This window comes from Rhipicephalus microplus, chromosome 2, assembly GCF_043290135.1.
Source record: "Rhipicephalus microplus isolate Deutch F79 chromosome 2, USDA_Rmic, whole genome shotgun sequence".
NCBI lineage: Eukaryota > Metazoa > Arthropoda > Arachnida > Ixodida > Ixodidae > Rhipicephalus > Rhipicephalus microplus.
The window spans coordinates 144,327,889-144,349,697 of NC_134701.1; the positions used below are offsets into that span (position 1 = coordinate 144,327,889).

The following is a 21,809-nucleotide window of genomic DNA, read 5'->3' on the forward strand; positions in this document are numbered from 1 at the left end:
CCTTCACTATCACCACTCTAACTACACCTGCTACAGTGCATAGTGTGACAAAAGTAATGGTACTTAACATTACTGGCAGCATACACTTTTATGTCTCCTGGTAAAAAAAAAGCCTGGTAAAAATGTGTGTACGTTTTTTTTCGCTCCAACTAAATATTCTGGTCTACTCAAAATAGCTTCTGCTCTTTTAAGATCCTCAAACTATTAGGTGTTCAAAAGAAGTATCAATGCCATATGCTTTCTTTGTCAGCCTACTCACCACTCTAATAATGAGAATTACCCGACAACATTACCCAGTAAAATATAGGGATGTTATAAAAAGTAATGTCAATTCAATTGTCAAGAAACGTTGCCAAGTTACGTTTTTGTTCACTTTTCTTTTCATAATTTTGTTAAAGTTACTTTTGATAACATCCCCTAGAGTTTGTTTGGCATCATTTTCTACTAGTTTTCATTATAATGTGTTCAACAAAGACAACAAACCCTTAAATTTATAGTTCTTTCCTTTACTCATGAATCTGAAACAATGAATCTCAGTAATCTTAACGGTGTGTGACTTGGTTTTTTTTTAATCAGTTGTGCATGTGTTCAAGTACATGCATTTAGGTGGGAGGGTGAACCATTGCAACCTCCTGTGACTAGCAGATTTTCTGAGAACTGACAGATGCATAATGCTGCCAAAGAAGTATAAGATATTGGAAGTAATCGTAACGTAATTGCAATCCTAATGTAATTGCCAGTAGGCAAAAAAAAAGTGTCCCACACTCGCCATAATGGTAACAAGCAGCGCTGACTGACTCTTCCATGTATAAATGCACATATATACCGTACAAAATGGAAGAGGGATAGCCGCCATGGTAGCTCAGTTGATAGAGCATCGGACATGTTATTCGAAGTTCGCAGGCTCGGTCCCTGTACAGGGCAGGTTATCTTTTTTTCCTTCTACTTTTCTTTCTTCACAATTACAACACTTCTATTCTTCTTGAAGACTTTCTGGTGTAAAAAAGGTACCTTATAATCTGAAGAGGCAAACAGAATGTGCCAGTGCACGAGTTAGCTCTTGTAGTGGTTACAAGTAAGATATGTTTTGAAGAATAAATCATTCTGCCACTTGCCTAAAGAATGGCTACAGGACATGGCACTGGATGCACTTTGTTATTTTTGAATCAAGCTATCTTGTATTCTACTTTTATAAATTACATGGGATACACATGACGGTATCACACACTTTAATGCCACAAAGATTATGCAGCGAACAATGTTATAAATGCGAAATTGCATAAGGATAAGGTGAAAACTGCACCCTCAACGAGAATGTACAGGGAGCACAGGGTGCAGGCGTCACTCCTTCTGCCCGTGCTTTTCAAGTGCGAGCTGTTTTCACCTCGTTCTGACCAACTAACTAAATTGAGATGTGTTGTTATAGTGCAAGAAGATGCTCCACGGGAAACTAGGTTTGTCTCAAACTCTGTGTGTGTCTTTCAATCTATATGGTGCCCGGTTCAAGAGTTCATGCAGACCAGATCGTGTCAAACAGGACCGTGTAAAATGGACCGTGTAAATAAAATAAAATGGACCATGTAAATAAACAGGATCGTGTAAAATGTCGTTTTCGTGTGCAACTGTAGTTGTGGTTGTGCTGAATGACCTTTCTTTATATACACTACATAACAAACTTGCTCCTTTAGAGTCGAGTGCATCTTCGGATCGATTGTAAATGTTTGCATATGCGAGGCCCTAAGTTTTACAAGAAATTGCTCAGTGTGCCACGAGGAAATGTGTGTTCAGCGAAAATTTGCATATCATTATATACAACTCTTAAAGCCTCGTCTACAACTTTGTGCAGGTTGACCTTGAGCAGAAAACGAGGAGCACCAGCAGCCCCCAGAAAAGAGCAAGCACCCTCCAAGCTCCCGAAGCTCTCTTCGACAGGAACATCATAGTCACTGTGTGGCATTGAAAGCCATTGCAAGGAGTGCCTTATCAGTACACTGTGCTGCTCTTTCATCGCAGAAGACGAAGTTGACCACTCCAGAGGAACTTCACGCTGTGTATTGTGAGTGCTTCAGTGGTTTTGTTTTTGTCCAGCCAGCAGTTAAGAAATCATGTGTCAGATTCAGCCGGGATGGCTAGAGGGAGTCGGGCTGGCATGTTTGGACATTTGTCTAGCCAAGTAGTGCAAATTTTCGCACTGGTCCTGTTGGAGTTACTGCCACAATCACAGAAGCTACGTCATCTCTCTAAATGTACAGATGTGTCGGGGAAGATTAGCTGCATTAGGCTTTTCTATAACTGATAGCTGCCAACATTCTTCATTATATAGGAGTTTTGTTCCTCACTTATGGGTGTAAAGTCCTCCACAGAAAAAATGCAACACGTCTATTTTCAGAAGGCTCCAAGGCCCTACTTGTAGGTTTTTTCGGCTTGTATCATAAGCACCTCGTTTGGGTGTACATGAACATTTTATAAACATGTACAGCGAAAAATTTTGGTGGCCGGTCGTTTTGTCGTTATCATGTTCCTCGCAGTATTCTTAAGCATGTTGTGCATTACGCTGTCAATCTGGTTCTTGTGCATAGAAGACATTACGAAGTTTTAGGCTACAGTATAAAAAGCCTGGAAGCAAGCTATCAATAATTTTTTAACAGAGTTGCTTAATCTCATACATGATACATCACTAAACTTTCGTGGGTATTCATCAATGTAAGCTCGTCTTAGTGTTATCCAAAATGAAGATGTGAGTCGACAGATGGAAACATCTAGTAATCAGGGTGAACAGTGGAAGTGCCTCAGACAGGCTGGCCGATGTTGCGATAGGAGGACCTAATTTTTAGAAGTCACCTTGTCATCCTTGGCGTGTTAGTTTAAACAAGGTCAGTAATGACATCATCTTTTGGTGTAGGCGTGTGTGCCTGTTGGAAATGTTTATCTGAAAAAAAAAAACCTATAACGCAGAAGAGTGCAGCCCTTGCTTCTTTTCAAGTTAGGTTGCGCTGATACAAATTGTTCTCCTGTCAGAGGTTGGGGGTAAGGGAAGCAAAAAAAAGATAAATGATAGAAAAGAAGAAAAAATTGCCCGCAGCTTCCCTCGGGGGAACACTGAGGAGGATGCGGACCATATAATTGGTTAACGGGGTGTTAAAGTGCGACTTACTTGGGTCGATGGCTAAATTGGTTAACGTGGTTGTGAAATGGGGTGTTAAAGTGCGACTTACTTGGGTCGATGGCTAAATTGGTTAACGTGGTTGTAGGAGGGGGTGTTAAATGAGTGAACACGTACACACGTATGCGAAAGGGCGGCGCTGGTCGAAGGGACGTCGATCATTGTGTTTGTGGATTCGTTGGAATTCATTTCACCGCGACCTTGGACGTCGACGCGCCGTACAAACCAACCAACGAGCGGCAACTGAGCGAGCGAGCGCCGACCTTGAGTATATATACAGCACGACGGCGCATGCACTGTCAGCTGTTGAATGTTCTCGAAGCGCGACGCCACATGCGCGTCCACTGGAGAATCAGGAGAATTGTAGATGTCGAACGCGGTGTGTAGAGGAGGAAGGTTGCACAGATGGTGGAGGAGTGAAGCGCGCGCGGTGTGTAGAGGAGGAAGGGATGCACAGATGGTGGAAGAGTGGGCGACGGCGCGACGGCGCATGCGCGCGCGTCAGCTGTCGAATGTTCGAGAAGCGGTGCGGACGGCGCACTACAAGGCGCGAGTATAAGATGCTCCGCATCTAAAAAAGAAAGAAAAAGGGGCTGCAAAGTAAAAGTAGTGCTACACTGCTCCTACTTTGCATCCCCCCTTTTCTTCTTTTTTTTCCCCTTGTTTTCTTTTTTCACCTTTTTTGTTACATTTGCATTGTCCCATCTAGTGCATGAATCAATGACACATGGCTTTGCTATAGCAAAGATGCCTATGTGGTGTTGGATTGAACAGTGCATTGTATTTCATTCAGTTAATTACAGACTGATCAGTCTTGCAATAAGTGCTTCCTGTCTATCACCACACATGTTCAAATGAAAAGTTTGTGCTTGGATCTTAGTATGCTGGTATATAGCTTGTGTCTTGGACTACTCAAAATGAATGTTGTTTTGCTGCTGTTTATGGTAATGAATTTATCCAACATGAAAATATCTTGCCTTGCGAACTTTGTCGGACCTGCCTTTCTTTTTCTTTCCTATGCAGGCATTGTATGTGAGGGAGGCAGTAACAGAGAGGTGATAGCTTGAGCTTCGGAAGAATAAATGCTGGCAGTGAAGCAATTACACATCAAACATCCCAGCCATTTTGCCAACCGTACTAAATGTGTTTTGAAAAAAAAATATTGTGCTCGGTTACTGTATTGAAAACAGCAAAATGCTAAAATATATCGCAGAGAACAAAACATTAGGCCACGTTGGTGCCTTCTGGACTTCCCAGGATGTCGTCTGGGTGTTGTTTGTAAAAAGTAAAAAGTGTTTCAAAAATACTGCCTCTTTTACACCAAATTCGGTCTAGGTATTAAGTAAAGGTGATTGTGTGTAGTGCATGAAGCTCAGTAATATTAGTGCAATTTTTTTGCCACATCAAAAGCAAGGAAGCAGTTCTCTTTATATGGCAAGTTATATGATTACACTTTGTCTTAAAGTAGAAATAAATTTTTGAAGTTTTCTTATGATGGCTGTTTTCTACATTTGATATACGACAGCTTCCGTTCCGAAGTTCTCCATGGCCCTCAATAGGAGACTTCAAAAATAATTTTCCTCATTTAAACAAAAATTGTAATGATAACACTTGCCATATAACAAGAACTGTTTATTTGCTTTCAACTTACACATAAAAGTAATTTTCAATTAGACAAACACACAGCTCAAGTTGCATCTCAGTGTGGACAAAAACGATTATATAGTGATATTTGTAATCTGGACCTAACATTATTTTTTTTTCGTGAAATATAACTTCTGTGCAGTGAGTATTTGTGGCTCAAATATTCATACAAAATGCAGCATTGCCATACAAGAAATGCAAACGATAAACAGTTTGGCTGAATTCTTCAAAGCATATGTAGCGGAAAAATTGCACTAATGTTACTCGGCTTCAAATACTTTAAGAAGCACCTTTACTTTATATGGAGATCAAATTCGATATGGCAAGAAAAAGCGGTACTTCGAAATTTTTCTCACATATAACACCCGCACGACATTCTGCGAAATTCTGATGGTACCCACGTGACCACTACTTTTTTCTCTTCAAAACATTTCTGCAAATAGCTATTTTCAGAAGAGTAAATTACCATCATTTTTTAAACTATACTTCTGTGATGGTCGCCAGGCAGTATGGTTTGTATGTTTGGTGTAGAATAGCCCAGTGCGAAAAACAACAAATGTCTGAGCATCCTTTGATGCTCGGGAAATTTCGAAAGCATTTGTTTGTTAGCAGCAATTCAGTTAAGCCCTTGTCTTTATGCTTAGGCCCAGAAATAAAACACAAGTAACCAAAGTAGTCCTAAGAGTCATGCAGTCTCGCGTTTCCAAGGCTTGTGGAGCCTAATTTAGTGCAAGCTTCACCATGTTTTAAAAATTCAGATTTAACCAACAGGTTTTGGAGGCACAGTGCATTTTCAGCTAACTTGTTTCACACCAGTTACTTTGATAAAAAGCGGGAAGTAGAGGTAAAAATACCATTTTAAAGGCATTATAGATAATAACAAAAAGGACTGCTTTCTTTTTTTGTGTGGTGCTTTGCCTGAACGCTGTGCTTTTTGTGGTATAGTTCATTGTCTAGTGAACAGAGGCCTTAAAAACTAACATTAGCCATGTTGAGGTCGATTTCTTGGTTATAGTCATAGTAGCCATATTAAAAATATATGACTTCAAACTTGATTGTTTTTTTGAAGATGTTTTCTTGCATAATGATATTTCAGAGTCTTAGTCAATTTTGTTATAAGAAAACGTGATGTCATAATAGGGTCACTTTTTGTAGGGTCGTTCAGTTCTACCTTACCCTTTATATTCCTAATTGAGCAGTTATTTTCAATATTGGTATTTAAAATGGAATGAGCATGCTGTATGTAGTAAGGTGTAAGCACTTACAGATAGCACATGCACCCAACTTTTCTGTTGGCAGTTTATTTCTGTTATTCTTGATTTATATGTGGGGTTTCACGTCCGAAAACCACGATATGATTATGAGAGACGCCGTAGTGGAGGGCACCGGAAACTTCGACCACTTGGGGTTCTTTAACATACACCCAAATCAGCACACGTGCCTACAGCATTTCTGCCTCCATCGGAAATGGAGCCGGGATTTGATACCGCGACCTGCGGGTCAGCAGCGGAATTTCTGGTACTCTTGCTCCTTTATATGTGTGCAGTTCAGTTATAGTTATCTGGCTTGCACAGATTTTTAATGGCACCTGCCTTGTCCTGCTTGCTTTCATGGTGATTTTAACCTTCATAAGTTACATAGGTTTAACTCTCAAAATTGTTCAAGATGCCAATTTTGTGCACAAACTGTATAGTATAAAGGCAGCAGATATACATGCACACACTATTAAGTGTACATTGAGAGCTTTCACTTGCAGTTTCTAAAGTTTTACTGTGCAGGAAGCATTTAAATCATAATTTCATAAGGACATATTAATCGATTATCTCTACCATTGAAAATCGTGACAACCTAATTATTTTCACTGTGATAAGCATGCTGTTTTTTTGATGTGGCAGAACTAATTTATACACTCATTCCTTCTATTATTCACATATGCATAACATGAAGGATTGTGTGCCTTACATTTTCAGTTTCATTCTGTGTGTTATATTTCTTGTGCATGTGAACTAATGTGCTAACATGTGTCTCTGACATTATTTGTGCCAATTATTTTCATTTCCAGGTGCCTATGAAGGACACATAAGTTCTATGGCAGTGACCTTCCAAATTTACAGTTGTGCCGGAGCCTCAAGCAGCATTTCGCCGATCTCCACAAGGCGTTCATGATACAAACACACCGCCACACTTTCACAGTGCTATGATTATTATTTATGTTTAAACATTTCGTTCTAAAATTGCTGTTACATTGTGTTTTGTGCCACCATCCTGTGGCTTAGGTGGAGCTCGTGAAATTACGGTGTAGTCACCTCATTTGTGTACCATCAACACTGCAATGTCACCATTCACAGCTGGAGCATACAGACAAATAAAAAAATATATTGATTGTAGCAGGGCTGGTGTGTATAATAATGCTTCTCTATTGATAATAATAACTTTACAAGTTCTTTAGGTCTTGCATAGAACACTGCATTAATGTGTTGCAATGTAACCACCATTTATGATCGCTAGCATGTTAATTTAGTAGTTTTGTAGTGTATTTTATTTGAAAGGTAATTTTGCTTCCGCATCACGACAATTAGAAAGATGCCGATGATTCAATCCCTCATTAAGTAGCTTCTTAACACATTTGTTTCTTTCAAGCCTTTGTTTACTCATCAAGGCTGTTTCAGATAGCAAACATATTTCAACTTCATGCAACATATAAAGAATGAAATATTCATATATATTTCTACACAGTACTTGCTTTTGCAAACAACGTGAATGGCCAATTGCTTTTACTCGAGATCTAGGATGTCCATTTGATCTTTGCAAGATGCAGCAGATAGCTGCATAGTTTCTGCATTATGCTAATTTCCGTAAGCTGCTTATCAGGTAATTTAGCATGATATGGCACTTTCCGTAAGCTGCGGATGTCCGCAACTTTCTGCACGATATGGCGCTTTCCGTAAGCTGCGGATGTCCGCATCTTTTCGCATGATATGGCGCTTTCCGTAAGCTGCGGATGTTCGCATCTTTCCGCATGATGCGGCTTTCCGTAGTCCAATAATTGCGTATGTACGGATCCGTATATGCGGAACGTTTCAGTAGGGTACCGAAATATCTTTGAATAAATTGACTAATCAGTTGCTGCTAAATGTATTCCGGGCCTTTATAAACTTATCAAACTATTGTCAGCAACCATAACACGAAGTAACGACGCAAACGCATCGTTTCGCAAACTCATTTTTTTTCTGCCAAAATTTAGTTTATTTTTGGAAAACAAGTAATGCTAACGAAGTCTTGCTCGCACCAACACCGCTGATGAAGTGTTATTGAGTGCACCCATACCGAAATTGTATTTACACCTATAATGTATTTGAACCCTTCACACGTTTGTGAGAAGCTTCCGTCCTAGCTGATGACCAGCTTTCCTAAGGCAAGACGGTTTGCCACGGAGCACGAACTCTTATCGCACAGTTCGAGAGCCATAAAAGTTATGACGGCCACTAATGTAGTGGCTCAAATAGGGGAGAAAACCCTTATGCTTTGCATTTAGGAGTAGAAGTCTATAACATTATACGCAAGCACGTATCTACAACACACTCATGTTACACACACGCATACATACATACATACATACATACATACATACATACATACATACATACATACATACATACATACATACATACATACATACATACATACATACATACATACATACATACATACATACATACATACATACATACATACATACATACATACATACATACATACATACATGCCCCTTCACGGTGGTCTAGTGGCTAAGGTACTCGGCTGCTGACCCGCAGGTCGCAGGATCAAATCCCGGCTGTGGCGGCTGCATTTCCGATGAAGGCGGAAATGCTGTAGGCCCGTGTGCTCAGATTTGGGTGCACGTTAAAGAACCCCAGGTGGTCAAAATTTCCGGAGCCCTCTACTACGGCGTCTCTCATAATCAAATAGTGGTTTTGGGACGTTAAACCCCACAAATCAATCAATCATACATACATACATACATACATACATGCATACATACATACATACATGCCTCGCCGCGGTGATCTGGTGGCTAAGATGCTTGTCTGCTGACCGACAGGTCATGGGATCGAATCCCGGCTCCAGCGGCTGCATCTTCAACGGAGGCGAAAATGCTCTAGCCCCATGTGTTCAGATATGGGTCCAGGTTAAAGAGCCCAAGTGCTCGAAATTTCGTAATCCCTCCACCATGGCGTCTTTTAGGATAATATGGTGATTTTCGGACGTTAAACTCTACACTTTAATCAATCATTCAATACATACATACACACATACACATAAAACGTGCACATACGATCGTTTTCCTAATTACTAGCGTGTCTTAAATTCTTCCCATTATAGTGCCGCAAGGCCAGTGTGCAAACACACTACAGCTTCTATATTTTTCAGCATATACATCAAATTTTCGCTCTTAACCAAAGCATTGTTTCCCTCGCAACCACAGACGTAACCGCCAACGCCGCCTCGCCACCGACGCCGGAAATAGTGCGACACGAGCTTATAAACGCCATCACGTTCAGCGTTAAAGCCCGTTTCTGTAGTAACTGCCTTCGCTTTCACGGAACTTACGCGAATGAAGGTGCGTTTCCCGATCATTATTTTACAAATTTAAATGCACAGAGTTATGTCCAATCTGCGGTGGTGACATGAGCAAAACATTGTTAGCGACGCTGGTTTTTCTGAAAAATGCACAAAGATTTTGTGAACAAATAAGATGGTGAAGCGAAAGGTTTGCGTCAGGGCTGCAACCGGTAACACATTTACTAACAATTAAATATTCATTGTAGTCCCCGATAACATTGGTACCACTACTACTTTTTGCATTTGAACATCAAGTTTATTCAACATTTGTAATGTGATATTCCGCGATAAGGAGCTGCGAGTGGAAAACCAAAGCAAGAAAATAAAAACAAGCTAAAGTACTCAATATGATTGTTTGCTGTGTACGCCCTTATTGGATCCACTTCTCACTGACATTGGCGATCTGTCATTTTTAAACAAAAAAAAAACGATATGTGTATGTATGCGTAGGCATTAGGTCAAGGTACAGCATAATCCATCAAGTACAGAATTGTTTTTTTTAAGGGAATCCGCGAATCCATGGCTTGCGCTCTGTGGTGGCTGCCTACAACACGATCAACCGACAAGCGAAGAATTCACGTTCGCTTTCACGTCATCTATGCCTAGGAGAGATAACGAGTTATGGCCTGTAGACAAGAGCTGCTAGATTCCGCTCCCTGATCACTCGCCCGGCGAGCGATATCGGGCGAATACTGCAGCTTGCGCCGTGGTCACGAACAACGTTTGATGTGTAGGCAGTGGAATACGCACTGCAGGCGTTAGCAGAAAGAGAGTGCAATCTAGCAGCGATTGTCTAACAGCCATACCTCACTATTATGTTTTTCGGCAACAGATGACGCTGAAAGCGAACGCGTTTCCTCTTGCTATGAATTGATGGTGCTGTAGGCAGCCGCCGCGGAGCACAGGCCACGCGTTCGCGGGCTCCCTTTCATAAAGGCTGACAGCGCGGAGCCCCACTCTGCGGAGCCCGAATTTACAGTCACACTTTTTTGGGCTTTCCAGTGCTACCCGCTCTGTGGTGGTTCTCAGCCTTAGGTTTTGTGATCAGGTACAAGTGGCGTGCTGTGCCTGCGGGAGCAGCAGTGACTGTGTGTGTCTCGCCGGTGTGCACATTCCAGAAAAGTGACGTCAGAGCCACGACAGTTCCATTCTTATCGTACTCCGTGGCTTCATGTCGCTTTTTATATTGAGTCTGCCAGAACGCAAGGAACATGCAGAGGAGCGTTGGCCATTATGGTACAGCCATGCAAAAGGAAAGCGAAAATTTTGCTCAGTGGCGCGAAAGAGCAAGGAAGCCCAAATCATAGGATCCCGGCTCAGTCACCTGGCAATCAGCTACTCAGTGTAGAAAGACTGAGCAGAAGAAGGATAAACGTGCTACGGTGACACCGTAGCTCAGGGAGGAACGTCTAGCAAAGCGACGTCGCTATAGGATGCCGATTGGCAGACTATGGTGCGAAACACAGGGTAAATTACGAGTGTGACTTGGAGCTTCCAGACGGACTTGCATTCGGCTTTTAGTCAACGCGCACGCTGCGATCCCCATTAGCAGCCATTGGCATGTACATTGAGCACTATCGGACAAGAAAGAGATGCTACATTATACTCGCTGGGTGTAACCTCCTTAGCTTTAGAAAGGTTTAGCGAGCGTTGAGCCGCAGTGCCGTGAATACAATGAACTTGTATATACCATGAATGAACTCAAGGTGGTTTAAAATGAGAAGTAGATACGAAGCGCAAGCCGTAAGAAAGTAAAAGCCGAATTCTCCTGTCTCTTATTTCTCATTAGCAGCCATTGGCATGTAAATTGAGCCCTATCTGACAGGGAAAGGTTGCTACGTTATACTCGCTGGGCGTAACCTCCTTGGTTTTCGAGAGGTTTAGCGAGCGTTTGGTCACAGTGCCATGAATACAGTGAACTAGAATATATCATGAACTCGAGGTGGTTAAAGGTGGGAAGTGGACCCAAAGCGCAGGCCGTAAGAAAGTGTGCGTGTGCCACCTCTCGTTTAGACCTTGGAATGTCCACTGAATGGCGGTGCTTCTATATGGGGAATATATGATAAAAAGATGCGAGATGCTGGGACTTGGAGTGTTGAATAGATGAACGAACGGACACACAAACAGATGCATGGATGGACGCATGAACGGACGCAGGGGCGGATGCATGAAAGAACGCAGGGACGGGCGCACAAACAGACGCATGGACGGTCACACAGACGGACGCATGGACGGACGAATGCTTCGCCCCACTCTCCATCATTCACTCCGTGGATATGCTGCCGTTTTTTTTATCAAACTATTACATCTATTGAAGACCAAACAATTCCTAATGACCCATTCTCATACTTTTATACAGAGTTCAATGCCTAGTAATTTTGTATAACCTTCACCAAAGCTATTTGAATTACAGTCTCTATACTCAGGAGTGGGCATGGTCGAGCAGCAGCTATGCAGTCGACTAAGAACCCGTTTTTTCTTCTACTCCAGTTGCTGACGATGCTGGCTTCCGCCCCCTGCAAAGAAGCTCTAACGGACGGCTTTCACCTACCTTCGAAGGGCGCTTCCAACTGGAGCGACACGGCGAGGTTCTCTTCGTGGTGCCTTGCGTCACGGGTGCATGTTGTTCAGGGCGGACCGCCAACGCTTCTGCAGTCTTCTTCTTCGGCTTGGAATCATGCTTGGCAGTGCCCCGTGTTTGATAGCACAACAAGCCTGCCTGTTGTCACTCCGATAATCTCCGAATGCTCATCAGCATCGTCATCACCCAGCCACAAGTTTATAAGCAGCCGTCATCCCCCGCGCGACTTCAGTGGGCATGGTCGAGCAGCAGCTATGCAGTCGACTAAGAACCCGTTTTTTCTTCTACTCCAGGTTGGTAAATTTCACTCATGCCACTCTAAAAAGTCAAACAACCTGTGTCTGCTGCTTGTACCATGCCCAAGTGTACTTTTTTTATGTATTTGCGAATGTGTTCATGTTGTGAAACTATTGCTTTTGAGTGGTGACGTCGAATCCAATCCAGGTCCCAATAATTCTTCTAGTCTTCCTGATGAGCTGGCTGAAGTCGTGAAGGCAATTAATGCGCACGTTGACGCACGCCATAAAGAATTAAAAACAGTTCTTGATGAATTGAAGTCCAGCCAGGCGATTTTGGAGCAAACTGTGTCAGATATTAACTCAAGATTGGTTGCTGTAGAAGCTCGTGTAAATTCCTTCGACAAAATGCCTCCAAGTAACCTGCAGCAAACTATAAGTGATACTGTTCGTGGGGCGAACGCTGAATTACGTTCACGCCTAGATGATTTCGAGGATAGGTCACGGCGAGAAAACCTTCTATTCTTCGGAATACCTGATGCTGCAGCCGAAACATGGTCGCAGTCCGAAGATAAGGTTCGCGAGATTATGTCCACTCTAGGTCTCCAACTGCCGACCGATGCCATTTGACGTGCGCATAGGCTTGGTTCATACGCAAATAAGAAGTGCCGTCCTGTAATTGTAAAGCTTTCTAATTTTAAGGTTAAGGAAAGCATTATGGCAAATAAGGCCAAATTAAAAGGTATCGGTGTCAGCTTAAGTGAAGATTTTTGCAAAGAAACTAGGAACACGCGTAAAAAATTGTACGAGTACGGAAAGTCGACTGGTCAACAGTTTGCAGTGCGTTACAACAAGTTATTCATTAACAAAAAATGCTTCGTTTACTGCAGTCAAACCGACAGCGTTTGTGAACTTACCCGTGAATTTACTTCTTCACTTTCCCCTTCAAGTACCAATATTCCTAGCAGTGTTCTTCCCTCTTCCTAGCAATCCCAACCTACTAAACGTGCCGCAACACTTGAACCAGTTTCAGTCTTGTTTACAAATATTAGAAGTGTGCTAAGTAAACGTGACGAGTTATCTTCTATAATTGATGACTGTTCTGCGGACATAGTAGTGTTAACAGAAACTTGGTTGTCAAGTAAAATTCGCAACACTGAGGTTTTACACTGCAAAAACACCTACAATTTTTACAGATCAGATCGTATAACAAGAACAGGGGGCGGTGTTCTTATCGCGATATCAGATAGACTTTCCTCTCATATTGTTCCCATAAGTTCGCCACTAGAAATCGTATGCGCGTGCGTTCGATTTGCGTATCAGGACGTGATTTTGTGCGTTTGCTACCGACCGCCTCGCTGCCCCTCAGACTTTTGCGAAAACTTCCATGACTGTTTGCACGCAGTTTCTGTCAGGTACCCAAATTCTCATATATTTGTCATGGGCGATTTTAATTTCCCAGAAGTTACTTGGGGCAGTGGGGATGGAACGGCTAGCTGTCTTTCAGCGGAAGGTAATTGCTTTTTAAACATATGCAATGATTTTAATTTAACCCAAGTAATCCATGAACCCACGCGCATCACAGCATTTTCTTCAAATATACTTGATTTGGTTTTCACAACTAATCCTTCGGTCATTTCATCGATTCACTACCTACCCGGGCTTAGTGATCATCGCATTGTACACTTCACCTGCGCAATGCAACCACAGCGTCCTATGCACGCAACTAAAGTTATAAAAGATTATGCGAAAGCTGATTATGCATCTATATGTACTGAGTTGGAAGTTTTCACTGAAAAATACATTGCATGTGCCGCTGATAACACTGTAGAGGAGAATTGGGTATCGTTCAAAAATAAGTTTAATTCACTTATAGATTGTTATGTTCCTTTACGAACTGTTCGAACGGCGTTCCGCTCTCCGTGGTTCACATCAGCACTTCTTCGCTTACGTAATAAAAAAAAAACGACTTTACCGCAGCGCTTCATCATCTGACACCACGGAGAGATGGGCGGCTTATCACAACGCAACATTAGAATACAAAAAAGCTTATGCAGTTGCTAAACATAGTTTCTTCAGCGATACCCTTCCCTCTCTTCTACAGTCTAACCCTCGTAAGTTTTGGTGTCTAGTAAATGGTCCAAAAAATAAGAACATTGATCTTTGTGACGAACTTGGTTTGGCAATTGCAAGTGACAGGTGCTGCGAGGCTTTGCAAGACGTATTTAAAAAATCATTTTCCGTTGACAACTCCAATCATTTACCAATTCAAGCCGATCCTGGATATCCCCGAATGGAACCAATCATCATTGATCAATTGGGGCTATTTCACCTCATATTAAAAATGAAAGCCTCGGCACCTGGCATAGATGGAATCGCTCCCCAATTTCTCAAACAAACTGCCACTTATTGTTCAGTCATTTTTTCACAGCTCTTTTCACAGTCATTACAAAATGCCTCATTGCCCAGTGACTGGAAGGCGGGGAAGGTGGTTCCTGTGCCTAAACCAGGTGACTCATCTAATCCTTCTAACTACAGGCCCATCACTTTGACTAGTATTCCATGTAAGCTTCTCGAACACATAATCTATTCTAACTTAATTATATTTCTCGAAGAAAATAACTTCTTTCACAACAGTCAGCATGGTTTTAGGAAACACTACTCATGTGAAACCCAACTACTTCTCTTCACCAACGACTTATTTTCAGCTTCTGACACTGGCTCCATTATCGATTGCATTTTCCTTGATTTTCAAAAAGCTTTTGACACCGTTTCTCACCGTTTACTCCTACTAAAACTAAGCATGCTAAATATTGACTCAAACACATTACGATGGATCGAATGCTTCTTATCTAACAGAACCCAACATGTAACAGCTAACGATCATGACTCACGCAATTGTTCAGTAATCTCTGGTGTGCCGCAAGGTTCTGTCCTTGGACCCTTACTCTTTCTAATTTATATTAATGACCTTCCATCCAGCATTACATCAACAATCAGGCTATTTGCCGACGATTGTGTCATCTACCGCATAATAACTAACTCTCATGATTCATCACTACTTCAATCTGATCTTGACAACATTACATCTTGGTGCTCACTCTGGTCAATGAAACTAAATATTGGCAAGTGCAAAATAATGAGGATCTCTCGAGGAAGTACTGACTGCACTAGCCCTGTTTATTCAATTTCTAATTTTCTGTTGTCGTCTGTCAATACTTACAAATATCTTGGTGTTCACATAGATAACAATTTAACATGGAATAATCATGTCAGTTATGTGATTAACAATGCTAACCGCACTCTCGGCTTCTTGCGCCGTAACTTTTCATTAGCACCTGTTTCATTAAAACTTCTTCTTTATAAAACACTAGTCAGATCTAAACTCGAATACGCCTCATCAATCTGGGATCCTCATTCTTGTTCACTTGTTAATGCACTGGAAGCCATCCAAAATCGCTCAGCTCGCTTCATTGTCGCTAATTACTCCCGTACCGCTAGCATCTCATCAATTAAAAATTCCCTAGACCTTCCTACCCTTTCTAACAGGAGGAAACAGGCCCGACTCTGTCTCTTTCACAAAATTTTTTTTATGAATCCTGAAATAAAGGGCACATTGTTCTCGTCACCTTCTTACGTTTCATCTCGCATCGACCATAACTTCAAAGTCCATGTGCCACTCTGCCATACCAACATATACTTCCACTCCTACGTGCCGAAGACTTCATCCGAATGGAACCACCTTCCTGCCTCCATCGCCAGCAACCCTGATCATGCATCATTCAAGACTGCCATCTCTAACTTGTAACCACTCCTCTCTGTAACGCCGCAAATGGCATTGAGAGTATTTAAATAAATAAATAAATAAATAAATAAATATACTCGGCGACAACTTTCTCTGGCAGCACATCCAAAGCAAGGAAACCAAAAGACGCCCTCTTCTATTACGCTTCTGCATGTGGTCCACGAACGCTTACTTTTGTAAACTGCACAGCATGGTGAGAAATATAAAACGAAATGTGCAAATATAATGCTCTAGATTGTTCGCGTTATTACCAGAAAGCTTGACGCGTGCTCAATTTTTGTTCATTGCCATTTCTGGTTTTATGGCTTTGTGATGTCATTTCACTTTTTTTTGCCCTGGTTAACAACGATGGCTTCGCTCGGCTGCACCAAGCTGACATCGAAGCTTCCAAGCGAACATGAGTACGGGCTCGTTAGGTGATCTGTATTCATTGAGCAGAAAGAAACGAAGGCAGTGGTGCATCGTGAACTATTTTTTGTTTACCGTACATGCAATCACCGGGAAAATGGGCGTGAGTGATAGTTAGCAGAAGTATGACTTTAATCGCCATAGCCACCTTGAAATCGACAACAGTGACCTGCTAGTATTCAGCAACAGGCGCCGATTGAAAAAAAATGCGATAAGGAACTGTGCGTAAAAGCAATGACAATTTTCCAAAATTGCATTGCACACGCAGTCAGTACTTAGCTGCCTATAATTGTGTACACAGCAACGCCAAAGATCGCTTATTTTAACGCCGCTTTTCTGTGTGTCTAAGAAGATAGTGATTCTTTGGGCTTTGCGATGACAGAGATTTAGGAGGATAAAATTTCTGTGCAAAGCTCTGTCTGGACAATGGACGCCTTCATGTATATTATCATGTTGACTGTGCAAAAGCAGTGTTCGTGGTCGAGTGAACATTTCGTCTCTACTGTTAGGATTTATGACAAACAGGTGCCCACTCCTGACCGATCGGTGCCACGAGTTCTGCTTTTCGTCCACACCATATTTCATTCGTTGCCGAATTCGTGTCCCCTTAAAATTACGTGAGCGTCTCCAGAAAGTACCTTCGTCGCTAAAAGGAGTAAAGCAACGAAGCCTATCGAGTATGCGCTGAAATTTAGAAATGATTGCTTGCATTTGCGTTGTTATTCATGTCGCCCAGTTCCTGCTCTGCCCTGCCTTTTTTTTTCTGGAATAAATGTGAATTCTTCCCTTGAAAATCAACACTTTATTGACTTGCCACTAAATAAATGCATCATTTAGAGAATGATGCTCGTGCAACAACGTTCATGTTGGATAAGCTTGCCAAACGAAACCTAATTGCATGAAAACGGACTGATTGATATGTGGCGCCTAACGTCCCGAAACGACCATATGAATATAAAAGCTGCAGTAGTAGAGGGCTCTTAGAATTCGGACCAAGTGGGGTTCTGTAACGTGCGCGTAAAGTTGAGCACACGGGTCTACAGCATTTTAGCCTCCATAGAAAATGCAGCCGCTGCTGCCGCGATGCGATCCTGCGGCCTGTGGGTCAGCAGCCGAGTACCTTAGCTACGAGAGCACCGCAGCGGGGCACGGAAACTGACTATTTGGCGTAATAACACATGTGCAAGAGCTCCAGTCATGTAGCTTTCGCTGTGATGCCGCTAAAAGTTGTCGCCCTGTATAGGCGTTCAGCCTCTCAATTTTCTCGTAGTCTTTCAATATAGCTTCACTTAAACCATCCCTGTAAAATTATCTGAGACTTTTATATACTGTCAATGGGGCTTAGAGCAAGAATATTGAATTATTATTCATTGACTTATTATAATAAACTACGTAATCTCCAGTGCACCCTTCTTGCTTTCCCTCGAGAAACCAAACTGCCAGCGTACGTAACACTAACCCGTATATTCTTTAAATATGCATCTATAGTTTGCAATTCTTTTCATAAAAACGTTATTGACATTACTGAGTCCATTCAAGATGGATTTCATCGCTCTTATTGCGTCATGAAGATAGGAAGTTTTTGCCCTCTTCGAATCTCTTGAATCTCTATCTGGTCATCCTGGAAACACATCGCTACAACCATGGTTTAAAGTTCATGCATGCCTTGATCAAATCCCGACGCTGTACCCGCTTAAATCAGGGCTTCAAAAGTGAACCCCGGTAATTTATCGGTACTCACCTACTTCAATAAAACTTGGTATATCTGTTCTAGTTGGTAGTTGGCTGAAGTGTACAAGAATATAGAACCGTAAGTCATTTCGTATTTCAGAAAATCAATCTTAAATATTTGCAGGGATACCCTGCGTATGTCACAGGAGTGCCTACTATTTTTCTAAACCTTGCCTTGTGCAGCAGACGGATGCAGCGCGTGCTTTCTTCTACAAGGTGACAACGAATTGAGCACTCTCAAGTTTTGTCGGCTGCACAAAGCGTGTTAATTTTTGTTGGCCTCGTGTCCCTCGCGAACAATACTCAGCAACGAGTAGATCGATCCGGCGTATGTCAGACGCTCCACGCGTCGACGGGTCGCAGTCAAGAAGCGATGTTTACGGGCTCAGATAATAGGCGCAATCATCGCTGACTTTGTCACTGGTAAGTTCGGACGAGTCTGAACAGCTTGACGCCGCGTCGAGTAACATTACCAATTTGCTTTTCGCACACCAGAAGGGGCATGCGAGCCATGTTTGTGTTATTCTGATTCTGAAGTTTGCACCCTGGGCAACTGTAGCTGTTGGCAGTGAATTGCGTGACTTCATCAAATACGGATTTTGTGAAGTTATTCGGTACCCACCATGGATTTGAAAGAAGCTCCCTCTTCAATTTTGTATCATTCCCCAATTATACCGCTGACCAGTTAAAACCGCCCTTAAAGAGCCACCTTAGTTGTTTCAGGAACGTCAATACTATTTGAATACGGCATTATCTTAGTATAGCAGAAAATGCACTGGAGTGCATTTTAAAGGGCCCCTGCAACACTTTTTAAGCAGCCATGTAATAGATTCACTAAATGAGCCTATTTCTTCAAGAATTTACCACCGCTAAAGCTTTCAGAATCCTTCCAGTGCGAGTGAAGTTACGAAGATTTGTCGCACGCTGCAGTCGTATTCTTTCGCCCCGCCACGGTGGTCTAGTGGCTAAGGTACTCGGCTGCTGACCCGCAGGTCGCAGGATCAAGTCTCGGCGGTGGTGGCTACATTTCTGATGGAGGTGGAAATGTTGTAGGCCCCTGTGCTCAGATTTGGGTGCACGTTAAAGAACCCCAGGTGGTCAAAATTTCCGGAGCCCTCCACTACGGCGTCTCTCATATTCAAATGGTGGTTTTGGGACGTTAAACCCACAAATCAATCAATCAATCAATCAATTAATCGTATTCTTTCTTCTCTTGTTCTGACAAAATTATCGGAAGCTAAAGAGGGAAGGATGGAACAGCCACTAAAAATACGTCATGCGCACCTCGTCACCGTCAGCACTCAGCACGTATTTTTTTTCTTCAAATGTGCAATAGAAAGAACCCACGAAAATTTGTCTAGGCCACGGGCAATCTCTCTTCGCATGCTTCAGACGGGAACATACCCTAGCCTCGTAAGCTATAGCCATTACTCCGATATCTCAGAACTTTGTTCGGACTGCCAGAATCGCAGTGATTTTAACCACATGCTCTGGAGGTGCCCCTCTTTACAAAAAAATAAATTTTTGAGAAGTCCTTTCATTTAATGCTCACGAGTCCAGTTCTCATACAACAACTCAAGGCTGTCCAGAAGGCCCACGATGCGGCGGTGAAGCTGGGCCTCCTCGTCCCAACGTGGGAGCGGCCCGCGATCCTACTCCTATAAAATGGGGGTGGAATCCTTCAGGACCCCAATAAAAGTTTTTTGTCCATTCATCCATCCATTCATCTTCAAATGCGCGGCCTTTCCGTGCAATCGGTAACGCACGCGTTTACAAGACGCAGCATTCCACATGCATCCCTCGCCACGCGCATTCATCACTCGCCACAGCCATTTTATGGCTGTGGCGAGTTATTTTTCAGGCTTCTTGTGTCAATAATTAAGGGGAAAAAGAGCCATATTTAGCTCACCTTGAGAATTGAATGTGAATTCCAGGGCTCGTGTTGCACTGTATTGTTCACTTGTGTGTTTTCAGGAGTCTCCATTACAGATTGGCAGCGTTTTATGGCCATGCTTAAAAGGCTCTTGCAAGGCCCTTCATGGTTTACGAACCTTCTTGCAATGGTAGCTCGCTCTATCGTAATCGCTTACCCTAAAATCTAGATTTTTTCGAGCTCTTATAGGAATCTTCTTGAAACAGTTGAACTTTCAAATAAATGTTTCGCCTGATTTTTTTTTTGTGCTTAGATAATGACCACATTTTTTCACTGCGTATGACATGTGAAGTTATCGTCACTGCTTCCATAGCAGATATACTTCAGCGTGTTTAAATGAAAAAAAATATACACAACAATTAATTGCGTTTACTGATACAAAATATCTGAAGGTTTTGCTTCACAAACACTTCATCGGTCACATGTAGAGTTAGACTTGCCGCTATTATGGTAGATTTGCTCTTATTTGGTATAAATTTCTAAAGAGCTCCAGTCAAAACACAATTGGTTACTCTCTATAGGTCAGATTGATTCATAAGTCAAATGGCTTGAAGGTATCGTATTAGGTCGATTCATGAATTATTTGTCAATCTTAGAAGCAAAAAATTTTCAATACATTCTAAGCAAGCATGTTCCTAATTCAAAGAACAATATCAGCAGTCACTCTTTTTTTGTTTCTTGAAAAGCGACAAGCAGTCAATCAAGCAAAATACTCTAAAACATGAAGCCATAAAAAAGAATAGCGTGTCGAAGGGCAAAACTTAGTGTCCAGCTGTCTTAGTTGGAGAGCTTGTTGCTGTGCTTCTATTTGTTAAAGAAAAATGTTGTGTAGGGCGAATAACATTTTCCTCTTTTGAACGTGGCAGAGTAAAGTACGAAGCTGGTAGAGTAGATTTGCGAAAGGAGTCAGGTCACACTTACTTTACAGGTTTATGTCCATAAAGGAGAAGTTGCCGTTATACATCTAGATAATTTGTTTTCCACTGAACAAGGTCCTTATTAATACATGTTCCTGTTTTTCTTTACTTCACATCTTATAAAGCATGCAGACTAGTAAATTGCGCTGATAGATATCCCTGGCTTTCAATGTAAATATCTCACCTGTAATAAACAAGGATGCAGTATATTCACGTATATGATGGACAGGAAGAGCACTCAATGCCCTAGCAGCTTTTGGAACTGGCTTTATACTGTTTTACAATAGCGTCGACTATTGTATCTTGAATTGCAGCTGGAAGACCCCATTTATTTTAACTTGGTGGCTTATTGGTGTAAAGACGTCTGCACTCGTCTTCTTTTATTCAGTGGCCTGCTATGTATATATATATATATATATATATATATATATATATATATATATATATATATATATATATATATATACATATATATATATATATATATATATATATATAAATATATATATATATATATATATATATATATATATATATATATATATATATATATATATATATATATATATATATATATATATATATATATATATATCAATGACTTGCGTTATAAAATACATGTGTTCGTATTGTTTTTGCTCACGCTTCAGCGTGATGTGTCCAACTAAGAATGTGCTAGCACGTACGCAGCTATAAGCTTCCCGTATAATGCGAGTCCGTTCTCCGGAGACCCCCAAAATGGTGAAAGGGTTAAGCAAGGAAAAACAG

The 21,809-nt window shown here is 41.7% G+C and overlaps 1 protein-coding gene and 2 long non-coding RNA genes across 3 annotated transcripts in view; 1 reads left to right on the top strand and 2 right to left on the bottom strand.

Moving 5' to 3' along the window:
* LOC142786404 (uncharacterized) overlaps nt 1-21,272 on the bottom strand; it is a 61,581-nt gene extending 40,309 nt beyond the window's left edge. The window contains exon 1 of the long non-coding RNA XR_012889040.1: nt 21,226-21,272. This is a non-coding gene — a long non-coding RNA (uncharacterized LOC142786404). The remainder of the gene's footprint in view (nt 1-21,225) is intronic.
* LOC119169399 (uncharacterized) overlaps nt 1-21,809 on the bottom strand; it is a 245,478-nt gene that overhangs the window by 113,820 nt on the left and 109,849 nt on the right. The gene's annotated exons all lie outside the window — the stretch shown is intronic.
* On the top strand, nt 1,755-7,194 carry LOC142796403 (uncharacterized). Its single transcript, XR_012893817.1, has 2 exons — nt 1,755-2,056; nt 6,870-7,194. It is a non-coding gene; the product is annotated as an uncharacterized LOC142796403 (long non-coding RNA).